A 23,087-nucleotide genomic window follows, 5' to 3' on the forward strand; every position below is an offset into this window, starting at 1 on the left:
TGTATGATTCACGATATCAACATCACCAAGGAAAATTTCAAACTTGATGGCTTGGTCCCTATGAAATCATTACAATTTTCAACAATGGAGTAGTTCAACTATCAACAATTGATCTGGTTAAATTCAAACTCCTGGTTAATGGGCATCACCTGAAGTTATATCATAAACTAGCAACCAGGGAAGAATTTCTTCAACAGTTCACCATAACAGAAACATCTCTTCCTGTAGCCACTTCGTCTAAGGCTCCCACTCAGATGCCTACAACCCCTTGAATTTATTTTCAAGGCCTTCATAATAAATTTTTTTTGCTCATGCAAAAATTCATTCCTTTTCCACCTCATTCCATCCCATCTTCTTGTCTTTCCATCATCATTCCATCTCACTTTCTTTCTCTAATACGCACTTCTCGGATCATCCTTCCTATTGCACCTCAAGCCAGTCACACTCAACCCCCTTTGCATTTATTTACTTTATTATTTATTTAGAAAAGCACGTTATTTCAAGTTTTAGAATTTTCAATCTTTACGGTCTGGTGGGACCTAGTCTCTGCTAGGTTGGGGCGAGGGGGAAATTAAATTCATAAATGCAAAATCAAGGAAATCTTAAGTTGGCATATAGGATGTACAGGGAAGGGTCATTTTAGTAATGAGCTCGCAACCCTTTGTACTTCTGAAATGTGTGAAATAATATTAAAATATGACTTTTCATAACTCTTCATTAATATGGCATATGTTTTTTAGCATGATATTTATCTCCATTATGGTTTGGTGATTAAAATTTTGTCATGAAGTAATGAAAGATGTGATGTTTGGAAAGTATTGAAGTATTGCAATTTTCCTTTGATGAAACCCCTATAGCTATCACTGCCCATACTATCAAAATTATTTTTCAGTGAATTTTCTTGTACTAGCTTTTTTTTTCAAAAATATGGGTGGAGAACCTCAACGGCATGAACCAGCAGATCACAGAGTCTTACTGGCAGACCCAATAACATGTAGTTTGTTTCAGCAATGAGGATGGCTGGCTTATTGTCTTAGTTTGAAGTAGTTTGATCAAAAAATTGTGCTCCAATTTCATAATACATTAAGGGATGGATATGCAACTGTTAAGGGCATTTGGGTAGAATTCACCAAAGAAGTGGTGGAAGAAGTTTTTGGGTTACCCACAAATGGAGAACGTTGGACAGAGGATATGGATGCATGACAAGCAAAAGCAAAATTCTCAGTACCAGGATATCCTCAGCTGGAGGAAAACAAAAAGCAAGGTACATTACAGTTATCTCTCCCTCTTTAATTCATCCACCCTGCTGAAATTATCATAAGATATTTTACCTATGAAGGAAGATATTCCTATTTGCATGCTATTCATTTCAAAATTTTGTGTGGTTTGTGGCATGGGGATCATCTTGTAAATCTTCCAAGTTTCCTTTATAATATCATCAAAAGGTAAGCTACCTATGTATAGCAAGCCAAAACCCAGTTGGTATCCTACCATTGCTTGATTAGGGCTATAATTGAAAAGGAGTTGACTAGGCAGCACTTGGGAACATGGGATGATTTTGTAAAGCTAAGGTTAGAGGGACCTAAAAGGGGTGGACCTAAAGGGGAAGGAGTAGGGATAAGAGAGAAAACTACTATAGGAGTCAAGAAAGTAGTATATAGAATGGGTCAAGGAGCTTCGACTTTTGCTTCTATGCCTAAAACTAAAAAGAGGAAAATTTTCACCGTAGAAGCCTCAACTTCTAGGAAGAGAAAATCATGCACAGTTACCACAGAGAAAGGTTTAGAAAAAGTATCTCCAGTATCACAAGAACATGCATTTAACCCAAATAAAGGGAAATCTATTGATAAGGGAAAGAAACCAATTTCTACTCCACAGCGAGTCACCAGATTGTCTGGGGTAAATTTAAGAGCTAAACCTCTTGTACCACTTACTAAGCCTCCTATACCACCTATTGATATTGAAACTCTAGTACCTACACCTACACAGTCACCAGAGCACACAACACCTACTCCTAAACATAAAAATGATCCTGAGAAAATTCTCACAAAACCAAATAGCCCTATTAATGTTGATAGTGACACAAAGTCCTTAGAAGAAATAGTGTCAAGATTTGAACAACCAGCAAGGGAAACTAATAATCTACCATCAGAAGAATATCCATCTGTTGCACAAGAAATCGTTCAGGAAATTGTTGAAACATTTCAAGATAAAATGACTATTGCACCCTATCTTGTAGTCATTGCCCCTTCAAAAAAAGTTGATGACACTGTTTCTTGTCAAAATAAAAGCTTTATTGAACATCAAAATTCTTAGAATGATAGCACTACTGACCACCATCATCCTGAGCACTGCCCTAAAGATTATAGACCTATTGTCCATTTTTATACACCACCAAAAATTTTCACTCCATTAACAGCCAGCTTTTGTTTATACCAACAATTTCAATAGGAAAAAGAAAATTGGGATTTAGAGAAGAAGCAAATGCTCAAAACTATCAGGGAACAAGCACAACAAATTGAAGAAAAGGATAGTGAAATTATGATCCTGTAGCAACGTGTCACAAAAATTATAGAGCTCATTCCAGAGGTTGTAAATTGTAGGTCCCCATCTCTAGTTTACACACTATTCCTAAAAGAGAAAATGATTAGTTTTCAGTTGTCTCGAATTACTTGGGGGTTGAACCCTTCCTTACACACTCCCCAAGAATTTTATGCAACATTCAATTTAGTTTTGATGACTCTACAGAATCTCCTCTATGAATTATATGTTCATAATCTTTTTGTACTAGATGATAAAGATTGGAATTCATTGTTATATGTGAGAGATGTACAGTTTAGGGCCGTTATGTCATGGATGTAGAATGAGATTAGTTGAGGAAACCAAGCTGCTCCCTATAGGGAAAAAGAAATGTTTGAACCATTATACATTTAGCTAGAAATACAAAACACTTACAGAGTATTCTTTGATTGGCTTTCCATTAACAATAATCAAAGTGTTGTTGGCAAAATCCACCCTGTCTGCGAACAAGCATTTCTAGATTGGGAGCAGCATTGTTCTGCAAATGCCCCTGATGCTATACAAGCTTCTCTTCAAAGATAGATTTGATTGCTAGAAAACTTGAAAACCAAGGAGTTGCACTCTCCCAAAAATTTAGAATTAGCCATTAATAGGATGCCCAGGTATTTGACATTGGAAAGAAATCATAAAAGTTATTGTGTACCTCTTTGTTTCCAACTGCCAATACTTTTGCATCCTATGCTTGAAAAATATGATTTGTTTGCTGAATATAACATGACTACTGAAGAATAGAAACGGGAAAGGTTGAAACAAAATCATGGATATTTCAATTACAGAGCTCATGAATCAGGGGAGAAAATTGCCAATGACCTCAGACTGCGGGTGAGGATCAGAAACCTATAGATGCTGAAGGGACCAGCCTCAGGACAGTTGGGGGAAAAATGATGATATGAAGAAATAGAAGTTTTATTAGCACTTTTTGTGAACATTGGTTTATAACATACTGAACTTTATCATCCTTTAGTGTAAATGTTTTGAACTTTTGATGTATAAAGTATGGACATCTAGGGCATAAAATGATAATCAGAATTATATTTAAAAAGGGGTTCATTTTGTGGTAAAATCTTTCTTCATGAATGATCAATATGGGTAGATCTTCCTGTAGCTAAAGAGATTGCAAAAACTGTTAGTTGAATAACTAATGTCTTTTCTTTATAAACTAGTAAATGAAAATAAATGTTTGTAGGAAGTCTTGTGTGTATTAAATTTTGATCGGAGGATACAAGCTAAGTGAGAGTTAAACAAACTATAAAGGAATAGTGTTAAGGAATTAATGACATTAAGGAGAAGCATTATGACACCGTTGTAGCTAGAAGACTTGACAAAAAATTTAGAAGGGACCTATTTTAATGAATAACAAAGTGAGACCTGATAAAGCGGCTGAGCAAGGAAGCAAGCATCAAAGCAATCAGTTAAACATGCAACACATGATACCTAGATTCCTAGAAAGTTGTTTGGAGACAAATAAAAAAGAAAATCTAGCATTTTATATGATCTCTATTAGTGGGGAGTTTAAGAGATAATTAATGTCTTTCAGATTGCATGTTTACAGTCTTAAGTTGTAACTAACTTTCCTTCATGAGAAAGTCATAGTTTTAGGAGTTTTTTGTTCTTCCCTATAAATAAGATGTCATCTGTATCTATGAGGATAGGTAGTAAGTAGATAGACAGAGTTGATAGACATCTTATCATTTTTCCAAGTTATTGTAATGCTATATATTAGATGAATACATGCCTTTACTGAGTTTCTACATTTTTATTTGAGTTTGTCTTTTCTTCATTCTTTCGTGGGGGCCCATGAAAAAGGTGGAGTTTTCTTTAGTAACTAGAAGTTAGACTCAGTTTTCTAAGTTAAAGTTAGAATTGTTGTTCCTGTAGCCACTGGAAATAGAACCAGTCACTATTCCTGCAGTAGTAGGTACATAGATGTATGGCTAAATACTTAGAATTTCATTCCAAATATTTGATAGTTGTCTTTCCTTTGGATAAAATAGATTTCCTTAATGGTTATTGGATTCAAAGTAGTAATGAATTTTAGTGAAAACTAGAGCATATACTTTGTAGACATCATCTCAAGTTCACGCTCTCGAATTGACATTTAATGAAAATCAGCATAGTACTTTGGTGGTAAGGGATGTCTAATCCAGCAACTAAAAGGGTGTTATATTAATTAGACACCCTTGTTTCAACTTTGGGCATGAATTACTACAACTTTGGTCTAGAACCCGATGTGTTTGAGGCTTAGAGTCCCCAATTTCTTTGAAGGCCTGAATACTGAAGCCAAAACTATGTCCTTAGTACTAATCTTGGAATCTTCTTTCTGACACTAGTAGACTTAAAATCTTCTGATATATGTCCCACTAAGTGTGCCAAAAACTGTTGTCACTAAGGTTTGCACCCTTGTCCAAAGTCTTACCTAAGGACATCCTTGTGAAACATGGAAACAACCTCTAAGCTGTGGGACTTGAACTGTGAGGTTAAATCTCTGGAGAAGGCCAACTTCCTCTTACTATCAAGGTGCACCTAACTACTCTTGGAAGGGAAAATAGAGAAGGAGATGTAAGAAAACAAATCTACCTATTCTAATCTAGCGGGGTGATGCACCAAAATAGAGTGTTTAGACCAATCTCTGCCCATATATGCACTATTGAACTAGAACGAAACTAAGGATATACACATGCATACTTTCTTTAATCTAATAATCACATGTAGATCAGAAAATCCAAGATGAATGACACAAAGAAAGGTATATTCACTTATATTATCTTTCACAAATCCAAGGAGATACAGTCATACAGGTTACAGATCTCTACAAAACACCAATGAGAGGCAAATAGTTCTTGCACTTTCACATTAATGGCTGAAGGAGATAAGGCAGAATGTCATATAGTTTAGAGACAAAGGGGATTTTACATTAAATATTTGCAAAGCAATATTAGAGAAATTAGAGAAGCTTTGACCTTTTCAAAATTACAAAAAAATTGCCTTTATAGATTAGGCATAACTGAGATTTTCCCTCCAAATTTATCCTACAACCATTGCCATCAAGGCTCTACCAAGAACAATCGTGGGGATCTGAAGAAATCTGATTTGAGCATAGATCCAAATGCAATTATATCTGATCTTGGTTGGAACAAGGAATTGAGAAAATAGAAATGACACCATGACTATGCTCTGACTAGGTAGATAGATTGGATCAGGGTGGTAGAGTGTCCTCACATGCTTTGTATTCACTTCTGGTGGTTGGAATTGATCATGAAGATCAGATTTGTGCAAAAACCTCAATTTCCCTATTCCCATCTCATGAATTAGTAGGGTTAGCAAGGTTGGCAAGTCATCCTAACTCTGCAAGAAAAATAGACCATGTGGGCCAATCAGTTTATTTCATTCTGCCACCTCGCAAGTCTCCATACAGTTAACCAACCTCTCTTACTAATTACGCCAGCTCCTCAAATTCTAACCATGATGGTCACATTAACTGCCTGTGCCTCCACATCAATACCTTGGCTAGGCCCACTGGGACACATGTCACTTAGGTGCTTCCCTACAAATTTTAAGTTTCTTGCACCTTCATATTGTGGGAAAGTGTCGATCGTTGATCTTAAAAAGATCAATTGACCGTGAAGATTCTCCATATACTGTGCCTGTCCTCTCAAAATTCTCAAGCCCACAAAACACTTGGCAGCTGACTCAACCTATCTTGGCCCCATCTAGCATAACTCTGGCACATAATTGGCATTGCCCTGCAACATGTGGAATGGGCCAAGGACACAAGGAAATCAGGCACTTGCCCGCAATATTTAAAGTCCTCGCATCTTGATAATGCAAGGAAGCCTTGGCCATAGATATGTTTGCATCGAATAGTGAGAATTCTTTGTGCATCACTCTACAAGAAGGGCAGGCCCATGACATCATGCCAGCCATGTGTCACAAGGGCGCATACTCGTAATACTTAAAATCCTTGCATCTTTATCTTGCAGGCATGCGCCAGCTGTGGATCTACGAAGATCTGATCTGGTGATCAAAACCTGCACCTTCTAAACCTCCATGGATATCCATTGTGACATCATCTAGATGTGTTTCATGAGGGTGCTTGCCCACATTGTTAGAAAGTTTGTCAAAAAATAAAATGCGAGGGAGCAGGTGCCAATGGAATCACCAGCTCATCCTGCCAACTTTCCATCTGGTCTACTATAGCCCGAAGAGGATGGACCCACCTAAACCACATCTCACCAAGGGGCTTTCCCACAAGGTTTAAAGGTCAAGCATTTTCAAGATGCGGGAAAGTGCCCACTATAGATCTACATGAGATCTGATGGCATGAAAAGTTGTTGCCCTACAAAGCAAAAATGGGAAATACACTAATGTTTTAATCATTTAATTTTGTATTTCCCAGTAATTAAATAATGTTAAATTTGGGAACTAGCTGTTAGGCAGGGCAAGAATTTGAATTCAATTTTTTGGCGAGGGGGTCAAAAATAGGCAATAGATAGATGGGGATGGACTCATGGGAAAACTGAATTTTATAATTGGTGGAAGAATTCTTTGGTTAAGGGACCCCCTAGGCTAGCTGAGCAATAAAATGGACAAATTTAGGCCCCTAGCATGTTATTCTAACATATGACTAGCTTATTTTCACAAAAAAGAAACACTTTGGGACCACATATTGACCCTATAAAATCCTTTTCAAGTTTTAATTTGAAATCCCCCTTTATGGTGACCCATCCTATCCTTTCTCAAAGTGGATTTACTTAAATATTTTAAAAGGGCATTTAGATTAAGGTTAAGTGTTTCCATGACCAAAACCCTAGATTACATGTCATCAACACATAAACATTTACAAGTGTCAAGTGACACATTTAAAACACATTACACATCAACATGACATGTTCCTAATGTATTTATGAGACTAAAGTAGCCACACACATGCAAGCTTACATTTACAAAATAAACACATCACAACAAGGCTTTTGAATTTTTGAAAGATTTTCCTTGGCTAAACTATGTCCACATAAGTTTGGACCTTGTTCCCTAATTAAATATCATGGTTTAATTTACAACACAATAAACTTGAGCATCAGTAGTACACTAAAAATTATATAAAAATGCATGTGTATAGATGCATGACAGTTTTAATATCAAAATATTCAAATTTCCTTAACGAACCCTTTTTTTCTAATCATTTTCATATAAAAATCATTCAAAACATTAAGATATCAAAAACTACATATAAGCATTAACCTTTCCCTATCATGATCAAATTAATATTCTGAATCACACTATATTCCATTTTTATCATGGTAATGAAATGTTGAATCTATACTGTTAAGTCAACCATCATGAAAATTAGTTCCAAATACATATCTTATGTCAAAATCACCAAAATTTCAACATCATGAATGGTATCCTTTGATTCAATATAGTTAAATTACTAATAGTATCTCATTATCATTATGAGATAAAACACATGGTCAAGTGTATCAATTATGTAAGGTAAATTAGGAGGTTTACATAGCGACATAGTTTTCAAAATTAATCATAGAATAAATCTAGTACATTTTATTGAGCCATAAAATCTATCATCATGACTAACAAAATATCCACCTAATATTACTTGCACAATAATTGTCTTATTGTATTACATCATACTGAGTTCTACCGTATAGACCCTTATCCAATTTTGATAACAATTTTCATATGCGACTATTAATAATGTTCACAAGGGTGCATGCTGATTTATCTTCCTAAAGTTCAATTATCCTAATAGCCCATATAACATATGAACCCATCAATATAGTTTTTAGGTTATGAAATCTTGAGCCTTTATTCCATAGGTCTTAGCTTATTAAACTAGTGTAATTTTGAACAGGGTACTTAGTGTGGCATCAACTAAAATATATACATCAATCTAAATGAGATATTATGTTCATTATAGGCAAGGAAAATGTCAACCATGATGTACTTAGATACCAAAACCCTCTTATCATCATTCTATCATAAGGCATATAATAACAATATATAATTCACATTCTAATACACCAAAGACAAAAGCATGACATTTCCTCCCTTGTGCTTTGTAGCTTTTCCCATATTAATGTTACTAAGATATATAATAGGGCACTAGGAAAGAGGCCTTACAATAGTAAAATGGCAACCCAATTAGGGGCTGCCACAAGTTAGTGGGTCAGTCAGATGTGGTAGTTTGCAAAATAATGACATGGTGACTCATGTCATAGGTGGTCAAAGCTATTAGATGCATAAATGGAGGGAAAAATCAAAGTGTAGAATTTTTTATTTTTATTTTTATTGTTTTCTAGTTTTGGACATGCATAATGTTTTAAATAAATAGAATTTTATAACATAAATTTTTAACTTTAGGATAAATTTAATTTTTTTGAAAATAAAGACAAACTTGTGAGTCATAAAAGGGACCTAATTTTCAAATGGAGATTCTAGGCATTCCTAATAAGAAGACATAGGACTATAATATACCATTAGAATTAGGAGAGAACAAAAATAGGACTATAATATACCATTATAATTACTTTTTCATAGGAAGCCACTAGTTTGAGTTATTTAGAGTTTCCTACAAGGTACTCATCTTTCAACCACATTCAGGTATGCTAGTTTAGATTTTGTATTGGGCAATATGATGAATTGGGTATGTGTCAAGACTGTTAGGGATGTAGTTAGTGATAGTTTTTTAACATCCATATTAGTTTAGTAGAATATTTTATCAGCATTTTAGATGCCTATCTGATATTTTATCAAAACAAGGGTTTCACATTAGTCAAAAAAGATATTTTGAGTCTGTTGAGACACAATGGTGAGTTTCCTTTTAGATTTCAGTTATAGAGAGAAGAGTGATTCTTTACAAAAAATAGGGGATGGAGATTCAAGTACAAATATGTCACTCTATATTAGATCTAATTTCTTCTTCCTTTCCTATATCTTTCTCTTTCTCTTATTGTAAAAGGTTCCATTTTCTTGGACAAGGTTCTAGTTAGTCTATAATATGAGAAGGTTGGATCCAAAGCTATGATTCCACCATTTTTCAACATTCTCTCTTGTATGAACATTAGTAGTGAAGCTAATATAAATAGTTCTAGTCTATGTAGTCGTTCTATGAGTTATTTATATGCAACTTGAATGTTCAGTTTCAAAGAAATAAATACAATGAACAACATACTTACTAGTTTTATTCCAAATCGTGTCTCCTACCTTTGTAATTTGCAATGTATTGTGGTTTAGGGATAATTAATTTAAACCCTCTTGCAATCACCTTAAGGTTTTGTGTCTTCTATGTTTTTCTATTGGAATATAGAGCCAAGTAAATTCTTGGTATATTTGATAGGATTGTTGGTTATTTGAGAAGGATATTTCATGAGAATGAGGTCTTTATGAACACTAATGTTTGATTCACAATGTGATAGGATAGATCCGTTATCTTGATGTATGGAATATGTCACTAGTATCATAGATGCATGTGTGTGATTTATAGAACTACCCAATAGATAAGGAACTGATTAGCTATGAGATCAACATGTTTCTTATTATTGCATATTTGGGATCTACTAAAACCAAATTTGTAACCATCCATTTCATTTTTTATTTAAGAGTTGAAAGGATGCCCTCATTGAGCTTGTGGATTTCATAGGAGTTGCAATTTTCTATTACACATCTATGTTATTGCATAAGTATAGGAGAAATAAGGGTTTTTACTTCTATGTTTAGATTCAGTTGTATGCTTTCCACACTAGTACCATATGAAGAATCTATAGGTCAACCTACCTAGGTTTTCTAGAGCCTAAACTAGAAGAAGGTTCTAGCCTTATAGTTGGCTTGGTGTCTAAAACGGTATGTTGTAGATGGGAAGTAGCTACCCCTAGATGTATTTTTTTCTTATTGGGATATTTAGAACATGACATTTTAAAACACCAATAGGAGGCTTAAGTCAAGTATGGAGGCTATTTAGAGTCCCTTGGAATAGTTGAAGGTTGTTCACTAGTTCTCAAAACTTAGAGAATTCAAATTTGAAGTCACAAAGAGGATTTAGCTTTTCTCAAATTTCATTGTTATAACCTTTTTGAAGATAGGTTTCCCATTTCCATGGTTACGTTCCTTGTTTCATTGCTTGTAAGTGTTAAATTCTTGGATTTTGTAGTATTTGTGTGTGTATATTGTGTGAGGGATAGGTATGGTGGATTTTATTTTCTTTATTTCCATGTTTTCTTTTTCCTTTTTTTATTAGGGAAACTATGAAGGGATTGTTGGCATTACTCACCCTTGGATAGGGTAGAAGTGGTCATGTATCTGAGAATGGATTTTTTTGGACTCTGAGTTGGTGCAAGGTCTCTTCTAATATTGAGAAGAGGGTAAAAGTAAGGTGTTATGGGATATTTCTTATTAATACAAAACTGAATTTGTTTTGAGGAAATAACAAGAGAAAGAAGTGGAAGTTTATGTGAATTGGTAGCCTTAGAAGAGGCATATGATTTGTGTTCATGATTGACATATCCTATCTAGAAAAATCCATCTTCTCCCTAGTCATAGGTTTGTTATGAAACCTTTCATGTGAATTATATGTTGGTTTGTTCCATTGTGATTCTTTCTAAATGTCACTTGATTAGGTACTTGTTCTCCTAGCTTAGGGTGTGGCCTCACATCAAGGCCTACATTGGGAGGTGAGATCTCCATGGTTTTTTCTTTGTATTTTTCATATTTTTTGGATAGTATCTCATGAAAAAGAAAAATTGGTTATCTTGAGTCACTAATGCTGGTCTTGGTGTCATATTATTGGAGATCTCTCCTTTTTAATACCACTTGTTATATTGTATATTCATGTGGAAAATGAATAAGAGAGGAATTGATGAAATGTTGTAATTCCAATATTGATAAATCAAATATTCAGCTGTTGTATGGAATTAGCAAGTTATGTGATCAAGTGTTCTTAAATTTTAAATCATACCTTACTTTCAATTATACTAATTTGAAAAATTATGAGTTGATAACTCTCTACCTTTCTTCATGAAATATTTGTTTTAATACATTGTATTTGAAAGATCTTATCATAAAATATAGATAAATGATTTATTTAATTCATAGATGCAATATTTCATCTTTTAAAATCATTTGAAAAAAATAGTGTTCTATTTAGATACATTTGTCTTGCATTTTTAAACCTCATTTTGTATAAAATTTGTTAATTCAATGATTGTTACCTTATATAGAATTGTTTATAAATTACCTAAAAATACTCCTAAATTCAATACAAACTTTAACATGAAAAGTTTACCTTTAGTGAATGCTATAAAATGACCAAACAATAATTCACTATGTCACTATTAAAATCCCTATCGCAAACCTAACACTTTGAAGGAGATAAGGAAACTTATAAATTTCACCTATTTAAGAGATCCAAAATGCTCTTTGGAAGATGTATGGGGGAGATTTTAATTCTCTTTTAATAACAAAGAATATTCTCTATAAGATTTCCCTTAAATCATTTTATTTGCCTTGTTAAATAATAAATATTCATCTATCAAATAAAAATCAAAGAAAAAAAAAAAAATATATATATATATATATATATATATATATATATATTTCTCTTCTACACTCATCTCACCCTCATCACCCACCTACAAAGCTTTAATTCATAACTTCTCCCCCTTCACACATTTAGACATGATGATGTCACCCTCCCATATGTCTTTACCTCATTCTCCAAGGAGAGTATCCACTCATAGAAATGGAGGAACAAAAGAGATTACAAGAAAAACGTGCATTAAATTCAAAAGAAATGAATGAAATTGGAACATTAACTTCTACATTCAACTTGTGTTCTTTTCTAGCCATGGAGATAGGTTCAGAACTTGGACCATGTACTCACTTCCCTTCAAATCTCCCCATGTGTCTATTGTAAATATTGAAAGAGTAATTGAGAAGGGGGGGTGAATTAGTTACCACCAAAATAAATCCCATATCCCTTAGATGTCAACAATAAAATTTACCCTAAGAAAATTGATTATTGTTGATGCTTGATAAACAAACAAAAATTGTTGTAACTCGATAAATGTAGAGTAAATGAATTCTAATAGATCTTAAAACATTATTAGTAATTAACTTTCAAGCATAAGATAAATAATGTGAACACATGAGACACTAAGATTTAATGTTGAAACCCAATTTGGGAAAAACAACCAATGTAACTAGTTACTAATTTTTACTCTTTTGAAGTGAGCCCTGTTAGGAGACAAACCTATTAAAGGATACAACCCTATTAAAGGTTACAAAGCACATTTTTAGGTGTGACCCTATCAGAGGATTTACTAACCTTGCTAGGAATGGCCTTGCAAGAGGTCTTAAAAAAATTCAATGGAATTGCCAACTTGTTAGAGGATTTACAACTAGCTATTAAACCAACTCTATTAAGAGATTTTAGATCACTACTACAATGGTTAGAGAGTAACAATGAAATCACCTAATTGTGATGCAACTAAATTGCTGAATCCATATCTCTTTTCTACTTAAACTTGATCCCTCCTGATTGAATATTACTTTTCTTCTCCATATGGATACCTTCTTATCCTTCAAGTTTGCTCCCTCTCTTTTCTATTCAATTGAATCAACACACTTGTACACACTAGAAATCTTAACTTGAACTTTTATTTAAACCTTCTAGATTGTCAAGTCAACCCAAATTCAAATTACAATAACCAATATTCATCATCACGGTTGGCTAGAATTAATATATAATGTAATTAAGCTTCATATGCAAAAATAAGAAAATCCTTTGTAAGCTGAGCCTACTTGGTAGAAACTAACTTTGGAATTATTTCTTCTATTAACCAAGAGAAGCTCTATTAACACTGCAAACTTGTACAAATCCTTTGGCAACTGAGTGAACTCAGTCAATACTAACTCTGTCCAGCTTTCCCTTCATTAACTGAGTGAGCTCGATTAACATTCTTTTCTACCTAAATTCCTTTGATGCCTGAGTGAGATTAGTAGACACTATCATCTATTTAGAGTAAACCTATAAATGCTCAGTAGACAAGGAAAACTATATTCACTAAAAAAGTAAGCTCAATAGGCATTGTTTGTCAATTGATATGACATTTGTGTAACATCAAAGACAATACACAATTAGTCAATTGTATCTAACAATCTCCCTATTTGGCATTGATGGAAACACAACATGTCATAGCATAATGAAATTTGAGAATAAGACTCCCTTTGATAGCAAGTTTCTCCCTCTTTGATTTTACACAAGAACTTCTTCTTTATGTTGTATTCTCCCTTTGTGAAGGAACTACATAACTTTTTTTCAAACTTCTCCCTCTACAAAATTTTAGAAAGATAAGGATATGATAGTAAACTTCTCCCTCTTTGACAAAACGTGAAAAATTTGTATCAATGTACCTTGAGTATTGATTCATATGCAATATTCTCTTGATTATGTTGCATCAACTGAATGATTTTTAACTTGTTTCTTGTTGATGCATCACTAAACTTTATTTAGTGAGCTTCATATAGGGGAATAACCCCTAGCTTTCCTCTTAGATACAAGAATGAATCCTTAGGTAATGGCTTGGTAAATATGTCTACAATTTTCTCTTTTGCATAGACATATTCCAATCTAATTTATTTTCCCTACACTAGTTCCCTGACGAAGTGATATTTTATAGCAATGTGCTTTGTTTTGAAATACATTGTTGGGTTCTTTGATATGTTAATTGTGTTGGTGTTATCACAATACATGACTATTGGCTCTTTGATTTCAACCTTCATTCTTTCTAGAAATTATTTGAACCAAAAAATATTAGAATAATTTACCATTGTTTCTACATACTCTGCTTCTACTGTGGATTGGGATGTGTAGTTTTTCTTCTTGCTTGTCCAAGATACTAGCCTTTTACCAATAAAGAAAGCTCCACCACTAGTTCTTTTTCTATCATCAAGATTTCCTACCCAATTAGCATTAGTAAGTACCTTTAGGTTTATATTTCATCCAAGTTTGTACCAAAAACCATAGTCTTTACTAGCTTTTAGATATCTCAAGATTCTTTTGATTGCCATCATGTGATTTTTTTAGGTTTAGCTGAGAATCTTGCCACTATCCCAACTACCAAGGCAATATTAGGCCTTGTGTCAACTACATACTATAATTTTCCAATCATTGATCTATATAAGGTCTAATCTACTTCTTTGGAGTCATCATCTTTGGTAAGCTTGAGTCTAGTACACATGGGAGTACCAAGTGGTTTAGAATCTTCCATTTCAATCTTCTTGAGTATCTTTTTAAGACACTTGGATTGAGTGATATACATACCATTTTTGTTTTGTTGTATCTATAATCCAAAAAATAATTTTATTTCACCAAACATATACATTTCAAACTCTTTGTTCATTTGTTCTAAACATGCTTTGCATAGGTGATCATTTCCTATAAATAGAGCATCATCCACAAATATCTCTTCCAACACAATTTTGTTATATGGTGCTTCCTTGATGTACAAACTACTGTTATCATTTGTTCTCTGAAAATCAACCTATATCAAGTAGTTATGTAGTCTTTTATACCAAGCTCTAGGAGCTTGTTTGAGACCATACAGTGCTTTGTGTAATTTATAGACCATGTCCCTCTTGTAAGGATCAACAAAACTTTTTGGCTATTCAATGTAAACTTTGTCATCAAGAATTCCATTTAGGAATGCAAGTTTAACATTCATTTGATATACTCTGAATCCTCTATGAGCTGCATATGCAAGTAGGGTCCTAACACCTTCTAATCTTGCAATAGGGGCTAAAGTCTCACCATAATCAATTCCTTCTTCTTGAGAATAATCTTTACACACTAATCTAGCTTTGTTTCTTGATACTTGTCCATCTTTATTTAGCTTTTTTCTAAATACCCATTTTTTTCCAATCACAGTTTTATCGTTAGGCCTAGGAAAAAGAGTCCAAGTTTTTTTGTTTTCTATCTGTTCTATTTCTTCATTTGTTGCCTCAATCCAACTTTCATTTTCTAGAGAATCCTTAATACTTCAAGATTCAAAATTAGTAAGTAAACACGTACCTTTTAATTTTCTTTATGTCATAGTACCTTCTAATTTATCTCCAATAATCTGATGAGGTGCATGATGCCTTCTGACATAATTGGCCAATGCAAGTTCTTTTCCTTTTGAATGAATTGCACTATCTTCATTTTGAATTTCAACTTTAGGCTTGGGTTGTTTAGACTTAGTAGGTATTGACTTGATAGCTTCAGAATATGACTCGAGTTGCTACGACTCAGTTTGTACTTCTTGCAACTTGGTAACTATGGATGACTGGGGAGGTTAAATCTCCTTATTGTTGGATATGCCTAGCAATATATTAGGTTTGAAGTAAAAAAATCTTTTGTAATCTTCTAGTTCCTTTTTGCTTTCTTCTTCAATCTTTTTTGCAAACTCATCAATTCTCACATGTGTAGCTTCTATGATTTTATGAGTAGACATATTCAAACACTTATATACCTTCTGCAAGAATATCCTAAGAATATACCTTGATCACCTTTCAGATCAAATTTTCCTTTTTTAATCTCTTTCAAGATATAACGTTTATTTCCAAATACTTTTAAGTAGCTTACATTGGGTTTGTAGCTATACCATAATTCATAAGGAGTTTTGTCCAAGTTCTTCAAATATACTCAGTTCAAAGTATGAACTACAATGCTAATGGCTTCCTTCTACTATTTGATAGCAACATCTTTTCAATCATTAGATTTCTTGCACAATCCATGATGGATCTATTACTTCTTTCAACTATTCCATTGTTCTCAAGAGTGCCAGGGGTTTATACTTGCCTTTTGATTCCTCTTTCAATGCATAAATTATTGAATTCATTGGAAATGAATTCACCACCTCTATTTGGTCTTACACATTTCAACATTTTTCCTATTTCTTTTTCTACTCTTTCCAAATACCATTTGAATTTCTCAAATTCTTCTGACTTTTCTCTAAGATACATAATAGTCATCATTCTAGAGTAGTCATCCACAAAAAAAATAAAGAATTTTTCTCCACTATAACTTTCTATTCAAATAGATTCACATAAGTTAGTATGTACAATTTATAAGACAACTTTAGATTGATAGTTTTTGTTCTTAAAACTAGTCTTTCCCATTTTGCCAATCAGACAATTTTTGCATAAACCAGCATCTAATTTCTTCAAACTAGGGATACCTCTTACTTTTTCAAATTTTCTTATCTTGACCATATTATCAAAGTTTGCATAACATAGTTTTCTATGCCATAACCAACTTTATTCCATTTTAGCAATAAAACATGAGAAATCACCAAGATCAAGATAAGATTGTTGTAATGTACAAGTGGGAAGAATACTTCTAAGAGGGGGGTGGGGCAGTGAATTAGAAATACCAAAATTTTAAGCTATACATTTTATACGTGCATCTAACATATATAATTAACATGAAAGTTAAGGCATGCATGAAAATTGATAACACAATATTTTATCACCCAAAAATCCCCCAAAATGAGAAGGTAAAACTAGGGTGGGAATGACACCCACAACTTATCACTGCAACAATATGTAATGTGTCAAGGTTACAAAGTTTGACCATTACTAATGGTCTGCACTATGAAAGGCCTACCCTATTAAAGGCTCTAACACCTTGTTAAAAGTAACCTATTTAAAGGATTTACAAACATTCTCTTGGAATGTCACCCTGTTAAAGGATTTACAATATGGTTGTTAAACCAACCTATCATCATAGGATTTTCATTCTCCTAATACAATGGCTAGAAAGTATAGTAGAATGTGTTGACCTCATAACTTACAATCCTCAATTACTAATTTTAGATCCTTGTTTTGTCCATTCTAATCCGATCCTTCTTGATCTAATATGACTCTATTTGAAATGTTGATACTCTATTCTTGTTAACTTGATTCTATAATACTGACCTTCTTCTAAGTCTCTACACCCTTTTACTTCCTCCAAACTCTGCTTAGCATTCTCTCCTTCCATTATCGTACTAATGAATTATGGGGTTTCGACCTCCTCAAAAAGGTTTCAAGACTTAGGGTTAGGTATGAATCTATAATTCAAATTCATCCATATTTTTTTCTTAATTCTTTCCATTTTCTAATTAGTTGCATGTTGATTTCACAGGGAATAAAAAAGATTTGATCTTATCATTTAGATCCTGTGAGATTCATCTTTTGTTAGCTCAAAAAATGGTTTACATCTAAGTTTGTGAGGGTACAAACTCTTATGTTGATTCTATGTTACTCGTCACTTACTAATTGTTGATGCTCGACACATATAGGAATTTTGTCTTGCTTGACACCTATAGTTCACTCGGCATCTATACTAACTCAACATCTATTAGTTACTTGAGTTCTAGCTGATTCAACACTGTGTATCTACTTGGCATCTGTTGTAACTTGGCCCTTGATAAATTTCTTGCTCGACACATACTATAACTCAACATCTATATTATACTTGGCATCAACTAAGAAAAGTTCTTAAGTGTGTTGACACTCAATTGTGAAAACCAATCTAAAACCAACAAAAATAGGTTATCTCTTATTTGTTTTCTTGATCCAATTAGATTCCCTTTGCCATCCAGTAGTATTTCCTTGCCATACATGAATTCTACCTTGAATCTAATGCTGATTAGCTATCCCACACTTAGTAGGTTATGTTTTAGTATTTCAACTCAATAGGCATTGTCACATACAAGTTCATTGGTTAATGAGATGCAACCTTTCCCTCTTATGCAACAAGGTTCATTGTTTCTAAACATTACACTACCTCCATCATAGTGTTAAAGTGTTAAAATTATGTTTTGTCTCCAGTCATATGATGTGAATATCCACTATCTATGATCCATATATAATTTCTACTAACATGAGAGATAAGGGCCATCTTATCTTCTTCTTCATCAGATTCATATTTTACAACAATATACAGTATTTCATCTTCACTATTATCAAAATCTTTATCCATAAAACTGATGCAGGAGGATCCAGTGGTGTAAGTGCAATCTCGTATCATCCAAAAAATGCTAAAAGCTAGTTTCTATTTAATGTGTTTTCATTTTTGGATACCCATTTGGGTCAAATAATGGTTCCAACTCTCATAATTCTACTATTAGCTTTTTGGGTTAGAGTTTTATTAGTTTTTAAGCACCTTGGGATATGTGTAAATGCCAATAAAGTAGGACTATGTAATTGAGCTATAATTATGGTGATTTAGAGGGTGTAAATTGGAGAGAAGGTCATATTTGTAATTTAAAACACTCTAGAAAAAGAACTAGGTCAAAAGGCTTCATGGTTAGAAAGTCATTACAATTTTTTAGTTCCTAGAGACCTCCTAAGAGCACTTAAAAATCAGACATGGGGCACTAAATGGCCTTGTATAGGGCTGAAAAATGGGGGATGAGTGAAGCTGGTCCATAGGCCTTTAGAAAACTTTGAGAACTTTCCAGAAATGTAAATAGTTTGTCAATTTGAGTTACGGTTCAAAAGTTATGCCTCCTAGAAGTTGGACTACCATTTTTGGATTCTTCTAATTTTACACCAACTTCTAGCATGATTTTTGGAGCCTTTTATTTTGGCAGTGGATTCCAATTGGCATATTCTAGAATGTATTCCTAACCCTAAACCATTCGGGGCTTATTTAAGAATATTTTTGGCATTGTAAAGGAACCTCATAGTGGAGTTAGAGAGAAGGTACTTTGTGGAGGATTTCTTTCTATAGAATCATACTATTGTAAGCCTATAGAGCATTTTGCATTGATAATAATATTTCCCTTTTCCAGTGTGTTAATTTTGGTCTTTGATTGTGTCTCCATCAAGTGGTATCAAAGTGGGTTTTCCTAAGTTTGCAGACAGAATGCCGACTATGAGGTAGTTTGCATCAGGATTGTGTGGTTGTGGATTTGAGTCAAGAATATGCCTCCATGAAGAGAGTGTGGTGGAAGGGCTAGAGCTATTAATCCTAAGGAGGTTAGAGCCCTCTAGAGGTAGTTTCAAGCATTGCAAGAGGAGATTTGTAGAGGACTGAATGTTGCCATAGGCAACAAAAGTGAGGAAGAAAATGAAGAAGAAGAAATTGGACAAGAAGGGGAAGGCAAAGGGGAAGTCCTAATTTAGGTAGAGGAGAGGCTTTTTAGGGCCATTTCTAAGCTTGGAAAAAGACCTAAAATTGATGTTGATATGTTTTTAGGAAATCTAAACCCGAATGAGTTGATCAACTAGATTAATGAACTAGAGGAGTATTTTGAGTATGAGGATATTAGGGATCCAGATAGGGTTAAATTTGAAAAGGCAAAAATGAAAGGCCATGCCAAAATCTAGTGGCAAGAGATTTAGTTGGAAAGAAATAGAACAAGAAAGGAGAAACTCATAAGATGGGATCGCATGGTAGACAAACTAAAGAAGTAGTTCATTCCTGTTGACTATGAGCTTGATTTGTTCAAAAAAATGCAAGGATTAAAGCAAGTAGGAAAATCTATCCAGGAATATATGGAGGAATTTTACTAACTTCTTATTAGGGTAGGGCATGTAGAAGAAAATAAGGAGAAAGTTTCCCATTACCTTAGTGGGTTATGACCTAGCATTCAGGAGGAGTTAAGTCTAGTTAGAATGGCTAGCATTGAAGAGGAATACCAGTTTTCTCTACAAGTTGAAGAGAAGCTAAATAAAATATTTGAAGGAAGGTAAAGAGGGTGTGGTCAAGGAGGAAGGGGTGGCAGTAGGTCATCTTGAGGCTGAAGTGAAACCCAAAAGAAAAATGAAGATGTGGATACTAGCAAAAACTAGAGAAATGAGGGTTTCAACCACTCCCGTGATCAAAACTTTGGAGATCAAAGAGGAAGAGGTAGAGGACATGGACAAGCATCAGGAAGAGGAGGCTTCCATAGTACCTATTTTAATTGCAATGAAGAAGGTCATCATGCCTTTGAATGCCCTCAATGACAAGGAAGGACAGATAGGAGAGCTAATGGTCAAGAAAGGCCTTGCTCATGTGGATGAAGATGCACTATCATCGCATTCTAAGGATGTAGAAAGAGGAGAGGTTCTTGTAAATGAAACGGTCTTACTAAGTGGTGAGACTGAACTAGGAAAAAGGAGGAGTTTGTTTCATACTAGGTGCAGGTGCAAGGATAAGTGTTGTGATGCGGTTATTGATGGTGGCAGCACTAACAACTTGGTGTCTAAGGAAATGGTCTCTAAGATAAAGCTCAAAAGGGAGAAGTACCTCCAACCCTATTTAATTTCTTGGGTGAAAGATGATCGTAAGGTCTTGGTTAGTGAACAATGTTTGGTTTAATTCAAGATTTAGAGTTACCATGATGAAGTTCTTTGTGACATTATTCCAATGGATGTCTACCATTTATTTTTGGGAAGATCGTGGAAATCTAATAGACATGTTGTACATGATGGTCATGCAAATACATACTCACTGACAAAGGATGGAGTTCACCACAAATTGAATCCCATGACAAAGGAAGGTGAAAAGGTATGTAGCAGTGTTAGGATATGTCTTGTTGATGGAAGAATTTTTTTGGATGGTATGAAACATCAACATATTTGTTATGCTTTGATTCTTAGAAAAGATAAGAAAGGTAGTATTGAAATTCCACATGAAGTTTTAGGCCTATTAAGTGAGTATGGAGATGTTATCTCTGATAATGTTCCAGAAGGGTTGCCACTAGTAAGGTAGATCATTCATTAGATAGATTTAATCCCTATAGCTAGTTTACCTAACGAGGCTGCTCATAGGATGACTCCTACTGAAGCTAAGGAGCTAAATAGGAAAGTTCAAGAGCTATTGAGAAAGGCTTTGATTTGAGAGAGCTTGAGTCCATGTGCAGTACCTATAGTACTAATACGAAAAAAAGATGGAGAGTGGAGAATGTGCATAGAATCTCGAGCTATAAACATAATAACCATCAAGTATCAATTCCATTTGCCAAGAATGGATAATCTTATGGATTGTTTGGGTGGGGCTCAGTACTTCGCAAAGATAGATATCAAGAGTGGCTATCACCAAATATGAATATGAGAGGGAGATGAGTGGATGACTACATTCAAAACCAAGGAGTGTCTATATGAGTGGTTAGTCATGCATTTTGGACTAACCAATGTGCCAAGCACCTCATGCAGCTTATGAATGAGGTACTAAAGAAATTCTTTGAAAAATTTGTTATTGTCCATTTGGATGATATTTTAATTTTCAGTAAGACTTTGGATGAACATTAATTGCACATTCATAGTATCCTTGAAAGGTTGAGGGAAGAGAGAATGTTGATTAATTTGAAGAAGTATAGCTTTGTAAAAAAGGAGTTAGTCTACTTGGATTTTTTTGTATCATTCGAGGGTCTCAAAATGGATCTAGAGAAGGTAAAAGCCATCTTGGAATGGCCTAATCCAAGGTCTACTATTAAGGTGAGATTATTTCATGGTCTAGTTAGTTTCTACAAAATGTTCATTAAGAATTTTAGTGGCATATGTACACCCCTGACTGAAACAATAAGGGGGGATAGAAAAGAGTTCAAGTGGACTACAACAACTATAAGGAGTTTTGAACTATTGAAGAAGAAGGTGACAGAGCAACCTATGTTGGCACTTCTAGATTTCAATAAAGTGTTCCTAGATTGTGATGCTATTGGAGCTGTACTGAGTTAATAAGGTAAGCCTATTTCATATTTAACTAAAAATTGAATGATGCAAAGAAGAATTACTTTGTTTATGATCAGGAGTTCTATATAATTGTTCAAGCCTTAAAGAAATGGAGGCATTATTTACTACCAAAAGAATTTGTCTTGTATACTAATCACCAGGAATTGTAGTACCTAAATAGCTAAGGTAAATTAAACTAGAGACATGTAAAGTGGGTAGAGTTCTTATGGAGCTATACATTTGTGTTGAAACATAGGAGTGGAAGGTCTGATAGGGTTGTAGATGCATTAAGTAGGAGATAGTTGTTGCTTATAGTAATGCAGGTTAAAGTGGTTAGGTTTGATGAGCTCAAAAATTTGTACCCAGAGGATCCTAATTTTCCTGAAGCATGGAAAGCTGGTAAGGAACCTGTTGCTATAGACAGAACTAAGTGGCTAGATTATTTTATTTAGGATGGTATGTTGTTCAAGGGTAGTCAATTATGCATTCCAAGGAGCTCAATGAGGGAAAACTTGATAAAAAAGAAACATAGTGGGGGAATGGTAGGACACTTTGGTTGAGATAATACCATTCCCATTCTTAGAGAATGCTATTTTTGCCTCAAATGTCACAAGATGTGAAGAAATTTGTGCAAAGTTTTCAAGTATGTCAAGTAGCCAAAGGATTTAGTCACAATACTAGACTTTATTAGCCATTGCCTGTTCCATCAAAGCTTTGGGAGGACATAAGTATGGATTTTGTTCTTGGACTACCTAGGACACAAAGGGGTAATGATTCAATATTTGTGGTGGTTGATAGGTTCTCCAAGATGG

Source organism: Cupressus sempervirens, chromosome 7 (genome assembly GCF_028749045.1).
Source record: "Cupressus sempervirens isolate cs-2001-9-10 chromosome 7, ASM2874904v1, whole genome shotgun sequence".
Taxonomy (NCBI): Eukaryota; Viridiplantae; Streptophyta; class Pinopsida; order Cupressales; family Cupressaceae; genus Cupressus; species Cupressus sempervirens.